The sequence below is a fragment of the Zootoca vivipara genome, chromosome 6 (genome assembly GCF_965207765.1).
Source record: "Zootoca vivipara chromosome 6, rZooViv2.hap1.1, whole genome shotgun sequence".
In the NCBI taxonomy this organism is placed as follows: domain Eukaryota; kingdom Metazoa; phylum Chordata; class Lepidosauria; order Squamata; family Lacertidae; genus Zootoca; species Zootoca vivipara.
The window spans coordinates 95,631,826-95,638,491 of NC_142589.1; positions in this window are offsets into that span (position 1 = coordinate 95,631,826).

Consider the following 6,666-nt stretch of genomic DNA (forward strand, 5'->3'; position numbering starts at 1 on the left):
ATGTCTCCTGCGGTGAGCGAGCCTGCCTGTCATCTTTGAAATGCTTGCAATGGTGGCTTCCCCTGTTGATTATTATATATATATAATATATTTATTAAATATTTTCTCAAATAGCAAAACATACAAAACACAAAAAGAAAATACAAAAAAATACAAAAAAATACAAAAACAAAAATTATAACTTATAACCCTTATTGCCAATCTAATGACTTCCTCATTCCTCCTCCTTCTGCGATTCTTTACATATCTTCCGTAGTAAACGCTAGATCTTATATAATTTCTAATTAATACTTTAATATCACCTTATTTCTCTGTCTTTTACATCTTAACCCTTTATCTTCTATCCAAATCTTACTTCTTAATTAAATTATCACCATCTTCTAACAATACTTATTACACACCATTGTATTATCTACAACCTCTATTTTATCTCCCTCACTTCCACTACTTCTAATCTATTATTTGCTTATTCTTTAAATAAACTTTAAATTTCTTCCAATCTTCTTCCACTTCTGCTTCACTTCGATCCCGGAGTCTCCCGGTCAGCTCAGACAATTCCCCCTGTTGAGTCTCCAGCTGTATTTAGACTACAATAGCCAGCAGGACCAGTGGTTGGGGATATTATTATTATTATTATTATAATTATCATTATTTGAATTTATATACCGCCCTATACCGGGGGGTCTCAGGGCGGTTCACAGAATAAATGAATGGGAATTGCGGGCTGATGGGAATTGCAGTCCAGAAACGGCCAGGGACCCGAGTTCGGGAAACTCTAGGTAGGCAGACATTTCACAGTATGTTTATTGGCACCTCCAGGGGCCCTGTTGGCTGTCCAGCTTGTGCACGCGAGGGTGACCAGGATCATGCCGACGCTGGACGGCTTTGTGGCAGCGACAAGACTCGGCTACCTCATCCGGGAGAGGTTCCTCCGCCCACCGCCAGCCAGCTCTCGCTATGACCCGCTGGGTGGCATGACAGCCACGTGCAGAGTGATGTCTCGGAGGACCGGCGGAGAGGAGGACGAGGACGGGCAGCTGGGGCGCCGGGGGGACCACGCATCCCAGACCGGGCACAGCCACCCCAACAACAAGCTCTCGCAGATCTGCAGGATTGCGTAAGGGGAAGGGACTTTGAGGGAGGTGGTAGCAAGGTCAGTTTCTGCTCTGTGCTGTTAAATTATCACAGGAGACCAATTCTGGCCCCATTGCACTGGCTGCCGGTTTGTTTCTGGGTCCAGGAAACCCAAAAGCTTGTTTACAGAGCTATTGTACTACCAACCTTACTGCATGCTTGTGTATTGTGGACCACTTATAAACGCCATCTCCAACTCCTCGGAAGATTCCATCAACGGTGTCTCCGGAAAATTTTACACATCACTTGGGAAGACAGGCAAACGAATGTCAGTGTACTGGAAGAAGCAAAGATCACCCATATCAAAGCGATTATTCTTCAACATCAACTTCGTTGGACTGGTCATGTTGTGCGGATGCCTGATGATCGTCTTCCAAAGCAACTATTTTATTCCGAACTTAAAAATGGAAAGCGTAACGTTGGTGTTCAACAAAAGAGGTTCAAAGACTCTCTCAAGGCAAATCTAAAAAATGTAGTATAAACACCAATAACTACTGGCCTGGGAGTGCTCCAGGGTGGCAACAAGAAAACGGAGTCTTTTTGGTGGTGGCTCCCCAGTTGCCGGATTCTCTCCCCAGAGAGGCCCGCCTGCCGCCATCGCGTCATGTCTTCAAGTGCCAGGCAAAAGCAATCCTCTTTACCCCAGGCCTATGACTAGTCAATAATCTACGGCCTGTGGAAGAGGAGGGCTGGTTATTTATGATGACTATTTTATTATTAGGCTGTCCGTCAGCCTGCTTTCCATGATGTGGTTATTGTTGATGTTCTGAAATGGGTTACTAATGCTGTAAACTGCCCAATAAAGGTCAGTATATACAGTGAATTAATAATAATAATAATAACAACAACAACTAAATACAGTAATAATAATACCCCTCGGCACCTCGGAGTTAGCTCCTATGCTGATCACTCTTCCCTTTTCCTATCTCTAAGGTCCCTCTACCCTTTTCTGTTCCTTACTTTTTAAATGTTATTTATGCTTTTCAGGTTTATACATTTCACTGATTTTACGATCATTTTAACATTTCAAAGCTTGACTTCCTTTTCCCCCATTTCTGCAGTCCCTTAAATTTATTTTCAATATCTTCTGCATTTCCAAATTAAATTAATTTGCTCATTTATTCATCTACCTTAAATAAATAGTGGTACCTCGGCATCCAAACGATTCGACTTCCGAAGGTTTCGGCTTCCGAAGTCGACAACCCCGGAAGTCTTTTCGCCCTGTGCGCGTTCTGCGCCTGCGCAAAGCGGCACACGCGGTCGATGCATTGCGCAGAAGCGTGAAATCGCGCTTCACACATACACAGAAGCGGCGCTTCGACAACTGAAGACTTCCACAACTGAAGACGGCCGCAGAACAGATCGTCTTCGTAAGTCGAGGTACCCCAGTACTCTTATGAAACTGCAGGTTATTACAATAATCCTGCCAATGCTCTTATCTGTTTACAATTTATCTGTAAATATTCAATAAACCATTTCCATTCTTTTATAAAAAGTTTGTTAACTTGATTTTTTTCCCTCCGGTAAGTTTCGCCATTTCTGTATATTCCATAAGTTTTTGTATCCATTCTCCCTTTGCTGGGACTTCTGCCTCTTTCCATTTTTGAGCCAGTAACATTCTTGCGGCTGTAGTCGCATACATGAATAAATTTCAATACAATTTAGGCAGTTCTAGTTACAGGTAGGTAGCCGTGTTGGTCTGCCATAGTCGAAACAAAATAAAAAAATATCCTTCCAGTTGCACCTTAGAGACCAACGAAGTTTGTCATTGGTATGAGCTTTCGTGTGCATGCACACTTCTTCAGATACACTGAAACAGAAGTCACCAGACCCTGATATATAGTGGGAGGGTGGGGAGGGGTATTGCTTAGAAGGGTGGTGGGAATGGGTGATTGACAATTCAGCAACTTATTACCAGGCTTAAAACCATGGAGAGACCTGGTCTGAATAAAGACATTGGATTCTTATCTCATTACAAATGACAAAGCTATCTTTAGTCATCTCACCCCTTGCTTTTTCCTGTAAGGCCAATTGCAGCCGTTAACAGTCCACAGGTTTACCCCACCTATCAGCCAAGCACCCATTCTGTTATGTACTGAGCTGAATCCTAGAACAATAGGGTCCAGAATGCAGCAGTCTGATTGGTCCACAGGAGCCACCCAATCCAGCACCAGGTGGAAGTGAATCGGCAACCTGATTGGCCTGCAGGAGCAGCCAATCAGGCTGCTGGCAGAAGTGAATTCGCAACTTGATTGGCCTACAGGTGTAGCCTGAAGTAGCCAATCACCCATGGTCCATTGTGTACATAATGAATACAATAAAAAAAATTCCTTCAGTAGCACCTTAAAGACCAACTAAGTTTTTATTTTGGTATGAGCTTTCGTGTGCATGCACACTTCTTCAGATACAGTGAAATGGAAGTTTCCAGGCACTTATGTAGAGAAGGGGTGGGGAGGGGTGGGGAGGGGGAGGGGGGATCACTCAGAAGGGTGGTGGAAATGGGTGATTGACTGACTGATAGCTGTTGATGACCGCAAACGACTGCAAATGGTTTTGCATGAAAAAGCAAGGGTTGAGATGGCTGAAGATCGCTTATCATGTATAATGAGATAAGAATCCGATATCTCTGTTCAAACCAGGTCCCTCCATGGTTTTGAGCTTGGTGATAAGTTGCAATTCAGCAACTTCTCTTTCCAGTCTATTTCTGAAATTCTTTTGTAGTAAGACAGCTACTTTGAGATCTTGTATAGAATGTCCTGGGAGATTGAAGTGTTCTCCTACTGGTTTTTCTGTCTTCTGGTTCCTGATGTCAGATTTATGTCCATTTATCCTTTGGCGTAGGGTTTGGCCTGTTTGTCCAATATAGAGAGCTGAAGGGCACTGTTGGCATTTGATGGCATACACAATGTTAGAGGATGAGCAATTAAATAGTCCTGAGATGGTATGTTGGATGTTGTTGGGGCCAGTAATGATGTTGTCCGGGTGTATGTGGCAGCAAAGTTGGCATCTGGGTTTATTGCAGGCTCTGGTACCAGTGTCCATGTTAAGTCTGGTGGTTGTATTATTGTGGGTGAGGAGTTGTTTAAGATTGGGTGGCTGTCTGTAGGCAATGAAAGGTCTTCCTCCCAGAGCTTGAGAAAGAGAGCTGTCATTGTCCAGGAGAGGCTGTAGATCTCTGATGATGCGTTGTACTGTTTTAGCTTGGGAGCTGTATGTGATGACTAGTGGTGTTCTGTTATTTTCTTTTTTGGGTCTGTCTTGCAGCAGGTTCTCTCTAGGTATCTGTCTGGCTCTGTTGATCTGTTGTTTAACTTCATCAGGTGGATATTTTAGTTCTAAAAAGGTTTGCTGTAGATCTCTTAGGTGAGATTCTCTGTCTGTAGAGTTGGAACAGATGCGGTTGTAACGTAAGGCCTGGCTGTATACGATGGATTGTTTGGTATGTTTGGGATGGTAGCTAGAAGCATGTAGATATGTTTGTCGGTCAGTTGGTTTTCTGTATAAGGTGGTGTCTATATGTCCATCCTGTATTTTTATAGTAGTGTCCAAAAAATGTATTTCTTGCATAGATTGGTTCATTGTTAGGTTGATGGTGGGGTGAAAGTCATTGAATGTCTGGTGGAAGGTTTCCAGGGTCTGTTGTCCATGTGTCCAGATAATAAAAATATCGTCAATGTATCGCAGGTACAGGAGAGGTTTGAGTGGGTAGGAGTTAAGGAAACGTTGTTCTAAATCTGCCATGAAGATGTTGGCATACTGTGGGGCCATGCGGGTGCCCATGGCTGTGCCGCTGATCTGGAGGAACAGGTCATCACCAAATTTGAAGTGGTTGTGGGTAAGGACAAAGTGGCAGAGTTTGGTAGCAAAGTCCGCTGTGGTTTTATCTGAAATGGTGTTCCTTATGGCTTGTAAACCATCATTGTGTGGGATGTTGGTATATAGAGATTCCACATCCATAGTGGCTAGTATAGTATTGTTAGGAAGATTGTTCAAATATTGTATTTTCCTCAGAAAATCTGTGGTGTCACGTACGTAGCTGGGAGCACTGATAGCATATGGTTTCAGAACAGAGTCCATATAGCCGGAAACACCCACTGTAATGGTGCCAATACCTGAGATGATGGGGCGTCCTGGGTTTCCTGGTTTGTGTATTTTGGGTAGAAGATAGAAAGTTCCTGGCCGAGGTTCCGCTGGTGTGTTTGTGAGGATCTGTTCTTGGATGTGTAGGGGTAGCTCCTTAATAATCTTGTTCAGTTCTTTTTTGTATGCTTGTGTGGGGTCTGAGTCCAATTTCATGTAAAAGGCAGTATTGGAAAGTTGTCTGTGGGCCTCCTGGATGTAATCAGTTTTGTTCATGATGACGACAGCTCCACCCTTGTCTGCCTCTTTAATTATAATGTCTGGGTTGTTCCTGAGATTTTCTATGGCTCTCCTTTCAGCATGGTTTAGATTTTGTTGTAAGCGATGGTGTTTTCTGGTCACATCCGTTTGGATTCTGTGGCGGAAGCATTCGATGTACAGATCTAGTGTGGTATTGCGTCCATCAGGAGGGGTCCATGTGGAGTCCCTTTTTGTGTAACTTCTTTTCGGTGGTAGTTGGTGGTCAATGTTCTGTTCATTGATGCGTTTGGAGGGTGATGGTTGTTCCCCAGTAAGTTGAGAGGTGTTGTGTTGTGGGGATGTAGTTTGTTCTACTTTGTCTTGTTCTTGTGTGTGATGAAAATACTCCTTCAGGCGTAAACGGCGGAAAAATGCTTCCAGGTCCCCGCAGAACTGAATCATGTGTTGGGATTTGGCAGGGCAGAATGATAGTCCCCGTGAATGAATGATAATGAATACAGTCAAACCTCGGTTTACACCTACCTCAGCGAGCGACCGCTTCGGGGAGCGACTGCCGCAGACCCGGAAGTGTTTACATCCGGGTTCCGCAGCGTCGGATGCGCAGACGCGATCTGCGCAGCTCGCGCATGCGCATAAGTGATCTGCGTAGCGCGTGTGCAGAAACGATCCGCGCAGTGCGCGTGTTCACTAGAAGCTCTCTATTGGCGCTTCACGCACGCGCAGAAGCATACCTTCGGCGAGCAACCGCCTCCGTGGAACGGATTGCGGTTGCAAACCGAGGTACCACTGTATAAGCAGACGTTTTCGGGAAAGAGCCATTATCTTCTTCTCCTTTTGCTACTACAAGCTGAATAAAGAGCATGAGTGTATTTCCCATTCCCACCACCCTTCTGAGCAATACCCCTCCCCACCCTTTCACCATATATAAGGGTCTGGTGACTTCTGCTTCAAAGTATCTGAAGAAGTGTGCATGCACACGGAAGCTCATACCAATGACAAACTTCGTTGGCCTCTAAGGTGCTACTGGAAGGATTTTTTTATTTTGTTAGGTAGTTCTGTTCTTATAATTCTCAAAATAATTTACCTACTTTTGTGGCCCCTCTACCTCTTTCCTACCTCTGTGGCCCCTCTAACCCTTTCCTACCTCTATCTTCCCTTATGGCCCTTTCCCTACCCAGAACCCATCACTAT